At 35.6% G+C, this 16,922-nt stretch overlaps 1 protein-coding gene across 22 annotated transcripts in view; it reads left to right on the forward strand.

Annotated features, from left to right (window-relative positions):
* Positions 1-16,922, forward strand: part of LOC105232701 (collagen alpha-3(IX) chain) — a 382,089-nt gene that overhangs the window by 110,953 nt on the left and 254,214 nt on the right. The window lies entirely within an intron of this gene.

Here is a 16,922-nt window from a genome sequence, read left to right on the forward strand (position 1 = left end):
GGCATTTTGGTGGTAAATATCAAAAGCAAATATATATACACGGTACTCTATAATGCCGCATATGTATACTTTTTATGAAACTTTACATAACAAATAGACTTAAACAATTAATTTATAATATTGAGCTTATGAACATTAAAATAATAATAATATATATTATTATAAACAAATTAGCAATAAGTAATCTAAAGTCATTACAATTGTAGCCATAACCTTTTCTCCGAATTTCACAACTAATTTGGCATATGAAACAGGTCGTAAACACCATTTACTCGAGCGTACAATTGCCATTTGAACTAAGCCCATTACTCCATGCATTTCATGGCACTTAGCAAAATTGCTCACCACTTGCGCTTTGCCACACTGATATATATGTATGTGCGTGTGGTTATATTACAACAAGCGTATAATTTTCAATCCCAAAGGATAAATCAATTCGTGTCTTTAATAAAATGGTTGACAAAAATATTATGCAGATACATATATGAAAATTGCTCTAAACATACAAACATACACATATATTAAAAATTTAACGAGCATGTGTAGCTATATACATATATATCAGTATATAAACAAACTAAATGCATAATACATTTGTAATTCGTGGGTTGTGTAATATTTTGGTTGAATGCGTGGTTGCGCGCTTCGCTGTGCTCTAATGATATGACTGATGTCATGTTATCTATCGTATTGTTATATTTTCATAGTTATTTGGAAATGTTAAGCTCGCTAGGCTATCAATAATCTATATACTTAACTAATGAGCGTTTATTTATTTATTTGCCTGTAATTACGGTGGAGTTAGGCTCACGCTATTGATCGTGTGTGGACGTTCACTAGTCATGGAAGCAAGGAGCTTTCCTTTTGGAGCCGCGAAATATAGTATGTTTTTTTTTTTTTAAATTTAAAGTTCCTTCAGTTTAGTCCATATAATCAGAATTAAATTTAAATTTTTAAATAAGAAGTTTTATTAATTCTTTTCCAATATTCTTTATCTTTCATTTCTTATCATTTCTTCCCAGCTTTTTTATTTACAATATGGCAAATTGAGTACTTGATATCATCCTAAATAATTCTTAGAGTACTTCCTCTTTCACCTGAAGCCTACTTTGCTTTTGTCTTGAGGAGCATCAGTGCAGTTATCGAGTATAAGGACTACACCGAGAGGAAACGCACATACTATTTAATATGTAACGTAACGGTTTTCATAAAATTTGTCTTGTAACTATCTTTGAATAACAAATAGAAGAGTTTTTAATCTCTTTTAATTAAAACTTGTAAAAAAAAATATTCCCTTATTTATTCCGAATTTTTCGTATAATTCACTTTATACATTTCAAAAATACTTTCTTTTGTTATGGCATGGCTTGCCATACGTAATTTTTTGTTTAATTCGTCGACGTTTCTGGCAACTCGACGATCCTTTAGACACTTCGTTTTATAAATGTCGGTCGACAGTAGCACTCTTTGTGGAAAATGGAGTAGCCTTACGGCCGGAAGAGCGAATACTCTGCCAGATGAATATTTTTTCGCCAAATTTTTATCTTTCAATTGTTGACGCTGATTAGTGGTTTCGAGGAGACCTGGTAATGTTCTTGAGGTCATTTTTACACACGTTCAGTCGTCCGTTACATTGTAGTCAATTATATGCATTTTAGAACCATAGTAGCATACATATATTTGAGCTTTCTTCGCCAAATCGCTTACAGACATTGATTTGTTTTGGTTCATTAAGGCTAACACCTTTGCTTCAAGATTTGAATCACTAAAGTTTTACCTTCTTTCTGTGTTTTTTTTTGTTTTCAAAAGTAAAGAGTAGTTTAACATAAAGAAAGATATGAGATCTAAATTTTCAAAAGTTGACCTCACTGGAAAACAGACATGGTTGGGTCGTTAGGCCCATTGTACTCCCAAGCAGTAAGCCATTTTTTTCTTATTTAGCCACTAACTGGATTTGGTAACAAACACATTCCGATGTCTTTTAAATAAGAAAGAAGAAGCAGTGGAAGATATTGCTGTCGCAACCGATAAACCTTCTGAGTATCAATTACATACTACTAGAAGCCCACTCCTATTTCCATTTCACCCCTTAATCCACCGGTGGTTACATAAATTTTCACTCGAAATACCGATCACAAACCCATTATTCTGTATTGGGGAAAAAATTTTATCTATTTTTCAAGGTCGTATTGTCAATTCAATCCGAGTTTCGCTAATAAACCCTATAACAACATACGTTGGGTATTAGTAGTCTGAGTGAGGCCATCATAAATCCATGTATATATATTTTTTTTAAATAAAAATACTAGCTTTGAGGATTCGTAACTGGTGAACCTTTTAAAGCAAGTCTTCTTTGTTTCATTGAAATTTTATCTTGAAATTTAAACTCTGTACTTCTATGTTATGTTATGTTCCGTTATGTCAAGCTTTCAACATGTTATTTTATGGGTTCCACATTTGCTATTTCCCAAAGGATATGTATAAATATCGTATAAAATTTATCATACAAAGCCAGCTTAAGTTGTGATGTGTCACATTTCACAATTTTGGTACCAAATTTTATTCTTTGTAGCATTTTTAAAACTTAAATTTTAATGCTAAAATATCCATATTTTTAAATACAACGCCATAAAATATTCCACGTTCATACATATCTCTTTGCTGATGAGTTTAAAAATAAACAGAATTCGTTGAAATGAAATTTATAATTACTCACTCACATCATAATTGCAACGCAAATATTTTCCTGCTAAAATTCTGATATTACAAGGCGCCCACGTCGTTTATTGCTCTCTGCGCGTTTCGGTGACAAATGGGTGTACGCAGCAGAAGGCGCGAGTTTTAATTACCCACATTGGCAGCTTGAAGTGGCATGCCACGCACCGTGCACCACTAACCGCGCGCCACACTTACCGTGCTGCCAGCAAACCAAACAGTTGAGGTGTTCTATATGCAGCAGGCGGGTTTCGCTGGTCAACCGAGAGCGACAGTAGCAACAACAACAGCAGTTAAGGCTCATTTAAGGCTCACTGGCGTGATAACAACATCAAAGCAACAGCCGCCGCACGCGTTGGCAGCGCTGCAAATTTGTGCGCTTGCCGCAAAGAAAGAAAGCGCGCTTGCTCGCGATTTACGGAAAGGTCAAATACATACGTACGAATGTAGCAAAACATAAATACGAAACGAGATTTTTCGGCGGTGACTGCGTTTGTGTGTGTGTGCAATGCGTTAAATGCTTGTGGTGCACAGTTTTGTAAAGCGAGACATAAATGATTACAAATACAAAGCAAAGCGTTCTAAATTTCCATTAGCATTGCAATAGCAACAAAAACAGCTGCTGTGGCGGTCAAAGGTTTTGTTGGTCTGATGTTCTGTCACTTTTTTTTCGCCAGCAAAAATTAATGGTAATTATGCGCATTGTTATGCGTGACGCACACAAGCAGAATGCGTAAATACAACAAAAACAAAGAGGAAACAAAAAAAAAATAAATAAAAACCAATAGTGTGCGTAGTGAGCGCGCCAGCTGGCTGCCAACAGCTTAGCGCCTGCGAATGCTTTTCATTCCCGCATACATATGCGCCAATTACACTGTGCTGCCCCGCTGCGCTGGCATTTACCGCTACACTCATACACACAAGCGCATAATACAAGGATATTTTCGCTGTGGCTTGGCGCACTCTGGCGATTAGTAGAAATTAGCGAGTAATGCGCCTGTGTGTTTGTGCATATTAATTGGCATCTAATCAACAAACTAGTTGGGGAGAGGGGTGAGCGCGGTGCGTTGGAAGTGCTAAAAGGCGGAAGCGTGGCACGCATTCCTGAATGACATAAATCACTTTTTTCTTGTTTCCCTGTTTTTTCCTGAACCGAGAAAGTGAAAGGGATGGTGAGGGGGTAGTGAAGGAGGGAGTGCAGAAAAATATAGGGTGAAAAGGGAGTGTAATCCTTTTCCGCGCATTCTTGGTAATTGGCATTTAAAGTGGCAAATAGCTGACGGTGTTGCATTAATTGAAGGCGAACGAGTTCAACAGGGCGTATACTTGACGGCACTACAAGGGCAAGCAAGTGCTGCAATTATTTGCCGCTATTAATTGACCATTTGAAAGGAACGAAAGCGAAAATTTAAACACGGTCCCGCCGCTACACCAGATGTGGAACTGTAGTTAATTTTTTCTGGAAAAATTTCGCAGAAAAAAAGAAAAAATTTAAAAAATGAAATATTCAAATATTTTCTTTAGAAACGTTGTAGTTGAAAAGATTGCAGCAGTTTTTCGAATTTTAAATCATTATTTTCAAAACATATATTTTGATTTATTAGGAAAAATTACTGATTATTTTCATACGAGCTATATTTTTTAGTGGTCCGAACTAAGCAATTTCTACGAAGACTATAGCGCTGGATTCGCCAAAACCAAAGTTTTTCTTACCACGACTTTAAATTAATCGGTTGGTTTGACTAGCGACTTGACTTTACTAACATCGGCGCTACCGACAAAGAGAGAAAAATGCGATCGCAAAATTTCAGATATATATCTCCAAAACCAATGGACTAGTTCGGATATATAGACAGCATCGACTCAGATAGTCATGCTGTTCCTTTACAGGAAAAAAAGCTTGTTTCTGTGGGGTCAAAAAAAAAAGAATTCGTGGCTACGCTAGAGCAATAATTAGGTTCAGCCAAATTTTTTAACTCAGTTCATTTCGAAAATCAACAAGAAAGAAATCATTAACAGTGATAGTCTTTGACCATTAGTCCGAAGGTCGAAAACTATTTTGTTAAGTATATGGAGGCTAAGGAAGGTACATAACCAATTTTATATATTTTTAACACCAGTTCACATAGATATCAGAATCAACTATCCACTTAGTTTAATAAAAATATTGCACAAACTTACCGTTATTTTCGGTATAAGGTCAGCAATAGGTTTGCAGCTCCACGAAATTCGATATCTGGGGCCTTCAAAAACTCTAGTCCAATTTCGGCCATATTTAGATGAGAATTGGCGTAATTAAGTTGCACCATTCCTCCTTAATCGTAGTCCGATATCGTCATTAAATTTCGAAAAAATAATCTGCAGGAGTTTTGTAATATGTCAATTTATAGGTGTTGCTTTAATCCGAATTCGCAAGTTTTCAAAATTTATTGAATTTAATAAATTTCATTTGCAAGCATATCCTCATATATGTGACTATAATTTCATTCCATTCAGAAATATATGCACAAATAATGCACAAGGTAATTGCTTGAAATGCTCCCAAAAGTATGCTTTAATATATATTATTGCTCTCTATAGTAGAATATGTTTATTGCCGCATTACAAAAGTCAAGTAGCTGATACAATTTCACATTTCGCTAACAAATTGGGTCACCCATAGCACCAGGCTGCATTTATTTGCGTGTAAGTGTGTGTGTGTAAGTGTGCAAATACTTACACTCGAGCATAGTGTAATTACAACACTTTAGCTGCCAAAGTAACAATCCAAAATAACCATGGAGACAAAAACCTATGAGAAAACGGCTTTAGGGGAGAGCAAAGCGTGGGAAGCAGCAACAAGGTGGAAGTGTGCCAGAAGGAGGAAATGTCGTGTTGAAAGCTTGCCAGCCGCTGTTGTCAACATTGACGTTGACACGACTAATAGTCGTCAGAAAGCCAGTTATCGACTGCTGCACACCCAAACACACACACATACGTACATATACATACATATCACACTCGATTTGTGGGCGCAGGCGGCTGAGTGTGTTGGTAATCGCTCGAATTCGTGCTAAATAAGCAATAATGCCAATTATTCAAACGGCATTTAAGCAGCTGGAGTTGCGAAAAGGTGGCAAGAAAAGTCGGGAAGGAAAAAATAACGCCTTGCAAGCATAAAGCAAGGAAAATATTCGCCAAGGAAACCAACTAAATTGTAATTATTACTTTTTCTCGTTGATTGCCCAACTGCCAAGTGCCGCCACTAATGAAGTGTTTTGTATTGCGCACTACAGACGCCAGCACAGGCACGAACACGAGCACGAACAGGAATAAATAACGAAAATAATTTCTTTATTTTTATTTTGGGGCGCACTTTTGTTTCGTGCTAATTCCTATTTATATTTCTTGCTTGAGGAACTCTGCTGCATATATTTTTTTATTTTTTTTATTCAAAGGTCCTTTCGGCTCGTTAGGCAAAAACTAATTGACGGCTAGTTTCTGTACTATTTTGACACATTTAACACCATTTGCAAGAACTTTACCGCTTATAATTGTTCGTCGCATTTTGGCCAACTGTAATTAGCATTCGTCATAATAATTACTTAATCATTTTTCAACAAGCTGCTTCTAGACTAAATATTGCCACTACGATTTACTTAAAGAATGTATTAATTTTGTTGTTGTTGTTTGAAACCTACGTGTTTTTTTTGTTATGCTGAGACATTTTTCTCTTATTATTAGTTTGATGTACCTCATTATTAATACAAGCTGAATACTTTGCCACAAAACGCGTGAATTATAACAGCCAGAAGTTCATGTTATTAATTGGGTCACCTATAACGGTGTTAATTCTTCAGTGTTTGCTACTTGGCTTCATTAGCACTTGCTCAAACTATGAGCGTTAATTCGCTAACTTACGCCAATCCTCAGCTCCTCCATTACTCTTATTTGAACCTTTATATTGAGACACTCTTACTTACACACATACATATATGCAACTCTCTGCCGCAGCACATTATCGGCGCACTCACACGTTTTAATTACGAAAATTGAATTCAAGTTTTTGGCTATAAATTGCTGGCTTTATGCCATTTTCAATATAATTATCACATGCCCACATACACATGCCACAAAAATATCTACGTGTGTGTTTGTGTGGGCTAACAAGTTGAGCATAGTTGTGAACATAATTGCCGGCATATGTTTTCGGAGTTCCTCTGCACTCTCGCAATCATCGCTCTATTAAGGTGCGGGATTTATTTCCAGTCTAGCAGGATGATAAATGCATTCAGCTGAATAATTGCTTGAATTTTCCAGGCTGTGCTTGCGGTAAAGGCATTATTTTGCAGAGTGTGCCAAGCGGGGCAAGTTTATTAGGCAGATAATTATTATGGTGGGATATTTAGGAAATATTAAAGCTTATGTATTTATTGAATATAAGCATTCGTTGGCAAAATATATAAGTGGCAGATATGAGCTTAGTTATGTCTATAGCTGGGGTACACAGAACACTTATTTCGTTTTATGGAAATAAATTTGCAATGCAATTAAAGCCTTTAAAGTAATAACTAGGAAATTTTTTATACTTTGAAATTATCGCTACATCTTTCCGTTTTACTTAACTTATACTGAGGATACTTTTTATATAGCTATTTTTTATTTCAAGTCTCTTATAAGATGATCTATGAAACAGAAAAACATTTTGTCAATAAAAAAACTTACTGAGAATATATCGAGATAAAAATATAAGTTTCTCGTCTCAGAAGAATGGCGATACCCTGCAGCGACTTGTGCAGAATCTGCGAAAAAGATATTATAGAGCATCTTCTTTGCGATTACAAGGCTTTGAATTGGAAAATAATCACAACTATCGGTCGATAGTTACTTAACTTTGTCTCGGAAGCTACACAAGCTGGTTTAGAGATGACATAGTACATAAAGTGAGGAAATTTTAGACCCGGTGGTTTCACAAAAGATTTCACCCTTCCTACCACCTATATACTTAGGGCATTTAGTTTTGTCGTTATTTTACATACTATTTGTGTTTTTTTTTTTAACAAAACAGCCTATTTCCCATTACAACTTAATCATCGTATATTGTGGCGATCACATATTTTTGTGCCAATTTTCTTATAAACATTTGCCCATTCGTCTTTTACACAGACATAACCTCAACTATTGCTGCCAACGGCACAAAAAACAGCCCAAACCTTTCACCCAAATTGCAATTTTACAAAAAAATCTAAGCAAATACGAAAACAGTCTCAAATTCTTAGAGAAACTTCACAAAAGCTGTTTTAGCGAAATAACTCCGTTGTCACTAGCGGCTTACCATACATATATATATATACATACATACATACAGCCCTACGAGTATTCTGATATTTACCGTTTCTTGTCCATTAAGCGAGAGAGAAATATTAAAGCGATTTTGCCAGCAGCACATGAGCACATACACACACACACACACAAGTGACACAGAGACACAGATCCGTATGCATATTTTTTAGTTAGTATAAATGTGTACTCTCAGGCCATACGCTTGGCACTCAAGCATAAAATTCGACTGTCGCTGTCTGCAAAGAGGAGAATAGAGGCAAGCAGACATAAGTGCCGTCTTATGAAGTCAGGCAAGAAGTTGAAGAAAATGGAATTGAGCAAAAGTTGTATGCAATTGCACTTGAGCGAGCATTCATCTACTAGCAGCATATGCAGGCATGCATTTAAGTATGTGTGTATGTGTCCATACCAACTGCAGACATTTGTGTACATAAATACACTCGTATTTTAAGTGCACTTCATATTCCATATGCCATTATACCGTATGGCAAATGAAGATGCATTTAAAAATAGTCGAAGTTGAGTTGAGCAGACAGAAGCATATTTTTAGGGACGAAGCTAAAAATTTACTGTTATCGCTTGTTAGTGTTTGTGTGCAATTATTTGTTTGCACCTCAAAATAAATGTAAATTATTTATTTAAATAAATGTTGCTTTTGAAATATTTGTTTGCTTAAATTGTTTTGTGGAATATTCGTCCGAATTTATTTAAATTTGGTTTATATATTTATTAACCATCAAATCGTATGGATTTTAAATTTTCGAGCATATATGTAAGTCTTGAATTGTAGCTATAATCAATCAGTTTTCAATAAGGTAAATTATAAAAACACTGGGCGCCAAAATGTAGGCAATGTTTGCCATGCAGCTGTGTCAAAATTTTGCAAATCATAAAAAGCTATAAAAATGGTATCTATTTTGCAAAGACATTAGGCTAGTGCAGAAGACCTTGAAAATGATAAAGAAAAGAAAAAAATCATAGTGGGTTGGAACCCATCGAAAAGTAAAGATAACATCACAACAAAACATAATTCTTTGGCGGGAAAAAAAGAAGAGGCGTGGTTAAATCTTAAAGGGTTAAAATCCGTTTTTGCAAAAACCACTGGTCTTACAATATTAAAAAAATCTGATAAATTGACGCAGAAGTTTTTCATTGAAGTGTGTGACAGTTTGCTTGGGATATTTTATGGTAAGTTTACACCAAAATTTAGAAAAAAATTGTAAAAAATAAAATAACGCAATAATTGTGTTATTCGAATTTTTCATATAAATTTTGAGGCTATGTGATGGAAGTGTGCTTGCAAAAGTTATAGATATTTTTATTACTTACAACTTTGCCATATAGATTTTCTTAATATAAACCGGTTTTAACCTTTAAAAATTCAACCGCGTATCTCCCTTTCCTATTAGCGGTCTTCAGTAAATCTTTCCCCTGTCAATAATTGTTGTTTAATCTATTTTCCGATTTGCTTAATCATATTATAATTTTGCTTGTTCTCAATAATTATCTAGCCTGATCTAAATGTAGTAAGTACACTTACTTATTTGCTTAGTAAATGAGAACTTGTTAATACAATTTTTGAAAAAGGTATTACTAATCGAAATCGAAAAATGTTTTATTAAAATATCAAAACAAACTAAATGTAGAATTGAATTATTATAAAGTATGAAATTTGTTTGAAATTTTTCAAATTAGAGGAAATATTTAATGATTTTTTTATAATTAACATTAGATTATTATCATGAGAATTTCATATAAAACGATGCCTAAAGGTATACATCAATTTAACTTATACAGATAAGGAGTTATTTGTTAGAAGAGTGCTGGCACTTCATCTAAAGCAAGTTGTAAATCAAACGGATAGAATTGAAATAAAATTATAAAAATTAAATCCCAAATGCGGTCGATTTGGCGGAAAGTTTCACATAATTTTAAAAGCGAGGGTCTCGCATACCTAACTACATAAATAATATAATTGTTGCCGTGCATATTTATTCAAACGTACTTGGACCTAAACTTACGGGCAGACACAAAGGACTGCAAAGCGCTCTCAACAAACGAGCAACATTCTAACTCCAGTTTTCTGATATCTATATTGGTATAGTTATACACATAAATACTCAGAAAGTTAAGTCGATACACACAGACAAATATATATTAACATACACAAATACTCATACTACTGTTTGAAGCTCTTGGGTAAAGCACATGCTTATAACACCATGACTTAATATTGGCCCTAGTCGAAGCTATAAAAGAAACGGTAACTCTAGCACTATGCGAAGGTACGTACGTGTGTGTGTTTGCATGTGTGTAGCTCAAATGGCCGTAGAGAAGCACTTTGACGCTACAGGAAAAGCGATATATGAAAAATTCACTCAGGCGTAAATGCACAACGAACGCTTTTGGAGTGTGTCATCACTTAAGGTTACTAGCTGCATTCAAATACACACATACACACACATACTTTCATAAATGGCGATGTTGTTGGAGACATATCAAAACATATATACGAACAGCTAAGCAAATGCTTATTGTTGTGGGAGTCAGCAGTTGGCAAGCTGGATGGTTCCAGGCAAAGATTTCCAACCCTTTTACTTTTATGAGAAATATATTTATATGTGGATAGACTTAGCAATGCTCACATATATATATACACATATCTTTGGTTACACCGAAAAGCTTTTGCGTGTTTAGCGTCGCATATGTGTCCGCATGTAGTTGTGACGGTTGCAGAGAGAATCATTCACAGGAAATTGCATTTTTGAGTGGATAATTTTCTATGTGCCTGTCGAGTGCACACACACTTACGAGTATTATAAGCTACGAGACACACATACTTATGCGGCTTTGCTGTGCGCGCTCATAGTTATGCCAAAAGCATATGCCCGCCTTCGAGGTTGGAATATTTTTGTGTATAAGTAAATTGTATTTCCTTAAGGTCTTCATTGCCAAAGCGACTGTTTAACAGCGTTTGGTTATTTTCCATAGAATATCTCGATTTCAGTAATTGTGTAATGATGCGTTAACGCTGGCTGCGGGTGTTGGAGCGTAAGCGGTTGATCAAAGTGGTCAAAGGAAAGCAGAAAATCGCGGAGAGGGAAGCAAATGAATGCTTAGCTGTTAAAGTTGTTGAAATTTTGTTGAAGTTTTATTGAATAACGCGTTGAATAAGCAAGGCAATTTTGTTAAATGAAAGGATACCTAAGCAATTCAAAATGAGTGGTTACATTTTAAGAGTATATATTTTGTAAAAAGTCCATAGACATTTTTGAGCTCGTTTTACTTACATGAAAATAATATCCAAGCATTTTTCAGTAACAGTGAGCGTTCATTCAGTCATCAGTAGACCAGTAGTCCGCCAAAACTACAATTATCAAACGGTGGTAGTTATGAAAGAAACCCGTTTTTACTATACCTGCACATTTCCCGGAAACATCAATCTACCACTCAGCTGGTTTTCGTGTAAAATTGTTTATACGTATTCCAGAAAACTTCTATTTTCCTCGATAAAGGTTTTTTCAATTTTCGAGAATTGTCCATATCATCGGCAAATAAAAAGTTCTTTTTTTCTCTACAAAAGTTCTCGCAACTTTATTTTTTGCGCTCCAAAAAGTATGCAACACTTTGAGTTATTCTATATCTTTGTTCTAAACCAAACGTATATTGAGCTAAAAACTATTAGCGTTATTTCTAAACAAAAAAACATCAATTTAACTCACTTTCATTTAAAAGAATAACAATTTTCACATTTTTTGTTGACCTGGCGCCTGCAGGTATGCTAGATGTATATACTAATTAGTATCAGTATTAGCTATGAACCCTTCAATCATTCAAGTCTTGGTATAATTTGGCTACACTTTAAGAGATTCTTCTGCTTCTAACCTTTAGCGTAATCGAAGATTTACCGAGTTAGCTGAAAGTCTTTGAAATTAGCATAGAAAAATCCATCACTCATTCCTTGGGGGCCGCCAAGAAACGTCAGTATTTGTCTATCCCAGTGCGCAGCCACCCATGCAAATCTCCATTAATATTTTTCTGAACTCAAACACAGGCGCCGCGCTACCAGCTGAAGACCATCATCGCTCAGCGCCACTGCCAAGCAGTAAAGTCAGTAACAAATCAGCTTTTCGCCACTAGTAAATCCGCACGCTGAGTTTCGACGAAGTTGCCGATGACTGCGTTGAAACTCATCAGCATCAAGCTGTAATGCCGGCGTTGCGCTTAGAATGCAAAACGCCAAGCGGCTGATGGATGATGGTCAATATAACACACACCAGCAACAAGCAAACATACACAGGCGTGGCAACTGCCACGAAGTTGCAATCTACTCTTATCGTCCTTCTAATACGGCAACATTGCAAACTGCAAAATGCCACAGACCAAGACAAGGCGGGCGGGCGGCAGGCAGTAGCCAAGCTGCCGCAATCGGCGTACTGCAAGCGGCATGTTGTTCAAATTGAATGCAGCGTCTGACAAAAAACTCCATGAGGACAAGGAGTGCTGGAAGTGACTGGCGGAGGGCTGTAGCAAGTGGTGGCATGCAATTTTCTAGGTTGCTGGGTAAATGTTGCTGATCATGTTGCGCCGAAATTGAAGTTTTTGTGTTGTCGTCGCTCGAGAAGTCGCAGCGCAATAGAGTTTTTGACTTTTCCCTTGCAACTTTGACTCATTTTGTTTTTGTGTATGTGTGTGTGCGCTGCACTGTTGTCGTCTTCTATGCGCTCGTGTGGCGCTGTGTGTGCGCCTGCAGACTTGTGAAGAGTATTGATGTGGCTGCGTTCTACTAGTGCCAACTACGAAATACGATATCAATGAGCTGGCGAAAGCTTGTAGTTGACCGTGTTGTGCCGTTGCTCCGGTCGCTGCTGTCTGCTGGCGCTGTTGTCAAGGCAACACGCGCAAGGACATGGCAGCAACACTACATTACAAGAACGTGCTCTGATACTGTGTTTGCCCCCGTTATTGTTGCTCTCTTTTCCAGCTACTTCTTTCCATGTGTAAGTGCGTGTGAGTGTATGCTTGTCGGCATGTGCTTTTGCCGCCAATTGGTTATCAATCTTGTTGTGCGGATAAAGTCTTGGCAGCAACACAGACGCACATTCTGCTGGTAAACAAACAGGACACAAACACACACACACATACGTGTATAAAAAAGTATATAATTACGCAACTTAATATAATCACAAACACAGAGACGTGCCTTCACACGCACTGTGGTACACATAAACGCCAGCGCCAGCGTCAAGCTCGTCAATGTCTCGCCGCCCTTCGTTTACGACACGACCCGACCTCAGCCACACCGTCAACCGCAAACGACTTTGTGTCGCGCAAGCAAAATGAGCGAACGTTGATAGACAGGCCGTCAGTGGGTAATTGTGTGCTGATTTTCTATTTGCGGTGGCAGCTGAAGTGTTGCGGGGGCGGCGGTTGGAAGTTGGGCTATGTTGTTTGTGTCGTAAACGCTTTCCGAGCACGTACAACGATTGAATTAGTGAGGGATTTGAAAAGATTTAGCTACAATACATACTATACATACAATATATCCGATCCATAGCAACAGCCACAACACCCAGCTCTCCTACAACCGCTATCCCCCATAAGGCTAAGCAAAAAAAGCATTCAAGTGCCGACCATGTCCACTTGAGCGTCTATTGGCGCGGACTTGAGCGTAATATGGCAATCTATGGATCTTAAGCATCGCCATGGTGATACGAACAGAAGTTGGCTTAAAGCAACAATAACAACGAAGACGTAATAAGAACGTAAATAATGAAAAATAAAAGCACTATAGCGCACTTTGAATATGCTGGTTTGCGTGGCAGGAAGAAAATTAATGTGCGCACGTTGTGCAACTTGTTCTTGTTGTTGCAGCCATATTGATAGATTACAGATTTTAGCTTGAAGGTGCGCTTCTGCCATTCTCCGCCGAAAATCACTTTAATGGCATTAGTAATATTTTGCTAAGCCCTGGTATATGTTTCAATTATGGCCGCATTTTTTCAAGATTTTGTATTAATTTGCAGCGCGTTGTTGTTTTTGTACATATCATTAAAATTGGATTTTGTGTGTCACGGAAATTGCTGGGAAGATGAAGGTATTTTTTTATTTTCGGAATATTTTATCAGTAGAATCAATTGTGGTCAGCCTTCGACCAACTTGACTGCCGTCATTTCGTTTTCAAAACAATTTTTTAACATGTAAGAATGCTTGGTGCTTGAAACTGATGTCAACTAAAGATGTGAGTAAATGTCTATAGGATTGCTTTACATATTATATACACATGAAGTAAGTTTTTTGATACTCCTATATTAAAAATACTCCACTTTCTTTACTAGCTGAGAGATTTTGCATACTTTACTGTTTGAATTTTGTTTTAAATGTTTTCCTGATTTGACTCTGGGTTTGAAAATACTGTATTTAGAGTCTAATTGGATGAGTTATTTGGAATTGAAAGCTATTTAATTGAACTTGTGGAACACCTTAACTATTTTTGTGCTACGATGTCGATAGATTATTTGTGAAGAAAAATTCATATACAGTGGAGTTACCCTTTTATCGAAGCGAACTTAATTAGTTTTACTAATGGACTTGACCTTTAGATTTTATAACAAACGTTAAGAAAAAATATAAAATACAACTTCTATCTTTCCTCCAAGCTGAATGGTTTGCGTTTGATTGTTGATATATTCTATAATTTTTGGCCTGAAATAAAATAAAACATTTTAATACAATTATTAGGACTAATGAAATCCTAGATGGCATCTACAGAACACAATTGGCATTACTAAAATTTCCAAAGGGCAATGGCCTGTGTAGAATTTTCAAATAATCGTTTTTTGCTTAAGCTATGCTTGATAGTCACAAAAATAATTTTCAAATTGATTTGTAGCGAGGAAAAATTACCTTTTTCAAAATGGCGAGACAAATAACTCTGACAATTTCTATCTCATTGACTTCAATTTTCGAAATTATCTTCCGAATTGGATTTTATATTTATTGGATAGAAGTACGTATATAAATTTTAATCAGTTGAAGAGATATCGCACGATTTGTTTATTGCTGTTAACAAAATTTTACGAAGAACAATTTTTAATCAGCTCGCGGTTGAAACTTGTTAAGTTTTTCTTTAAATCTGAGAATAAATGATTATATCATGCAAAAAAACTAATGAATTTGTTCAAGATTTCACATACCCCTCCATTGCCAAAATATTAGTCGGCTCTTTAAATATTTTGAATAAATTGATTAATTAAATAAAAAAAGGAAATAAATAAATTTATTTTAAAAGTAATATGACATGTTCATTTTATTGCCTTCAGTGCCTTTTATAAACTTTACAATTCAGTTAGCATATTGCAAGTAATATTTTTGTCGAAGCTATTTTACTTACTTTGTGTTATTTTTGTTAGATATGTGACTTTGCTAAAATTGCCTAAATGTAGGCAATACTGCTTTTTCATTTATTTATTATAATATATACTTTATCTAAACTTTTTTTAGACTTTTCATGTTATTACATATTTTTTACCAACCATTTATTATTAAAATTAAAGATATAGAACCTACTTTAACACCTGTGTACTGTGGATCCACTAAAATCTTCGTATTCGGCTTGCGACTCTGCTAAAACAATCCTAAGTGTAGGCCAAACTTTTAGAAAAGTACTTTTCCCACATTCTATCGTACGACAAATTAAAAAGAATTTCACTCAATCACTGCTTCATTCACACCAAATTTTAATTTACAAAATCTTCCTTGGCATTGATGAAAATGTAAGCGCACACAAATTTGATTTATTATTTTGGTCATACAAACAATTACTTACGCTCACCTGCCATTTAAAATTTAATATAACATTGTGTGAAATTTTCTAACCTAATTTCACGAGACAGCCAATTCAGCTTAACAGTAAACCGGCCCGGATTACGTGTGTGAGGCAGACAGCTTTGCCAATTTAGGCATTAGTGCAATCTAAAATGTACAAGTAACAACAAATTATGGTTGCAATAATTTTTAGTTGCACTCATAGTTTAATTGTTCCCAGGTGTTGCAAGCGAGCTGTTCAACTGAATTTTGCAATTTTATTTCAAATTTTCCGAGCGCCGACAGAATTTTACAATGTACAACTTTTAATTGAATTTCTAAGCTCTGCCAATTTGCGTTATTCTCTGCCCTACTGCATGTGTATAAGTGTGTGTATTTCGACATCGCTGCTCGTATATGTGTGGATATATACATATAGCACGCGTGTGTATGTGTCTGTAGAGTTGCGCAAAGTCAATCAGTTAGTTTTACCTAAACAAATATGTGGTTAACGGTGATAGTTAGTAGGAAAATAAAAGAAATAATTGTATACATATATATGTATGTAAACATATTTATATACATATATGTAGGTATGCATTGAAGACGGTATAGCCAGCTTGACCATTTTATTATAACATTTTCATAAGTATTTTTAAAAATATTTTATTTCATGTAGATATGTCTTTGTTTGTGTCTATACGTATATAAATACATATTCCAACTTAAATAAAATATTTTTTGGTTATAGTTATAAATAATGCCTCAATTTCTTCGAAAATTTGTTATAATAAACTCTTGCTGTAAAAAAACACCAGAACTTTGTTTAGTTAGTAAAATTTCTCTGTCAGACTCTAAGCTCTGTAGCTGAAGCTGATGAGTTTTTGTGCTAAACAAATCATATTTCTTAAGCATTCAACCGAAATAGCTCAGCTAGGCAAATATTAGTTTGATTTAATCCCACAAAGTTATGCTGAAAGTGTTAAACTAAGGTCTTCATGCAATTTGCTGTTAGCCGTAAGCCTTTTCTCTTTTACTTTTTCTTATATTTTATTTGCTTGCATTTTGAGAAAGCCTAA

The sequence above is a fragment of the Bactrocera dorsalis genome, chromosome 5 (assembly GCF_023373825.1).
Source record: "Bactrocera dorsalis isolate Fly_Bdor chromosome 5, ASM2337382v1, whole genome shotgun sequence".
Classification (NCBI taxonomy): domain Eukaryota; kingdom Metazoa; phylum Arthropoda; class Insecta; order Diptera; family Tephritidae; genus Bactrocera; species Bactrocera dorsalis.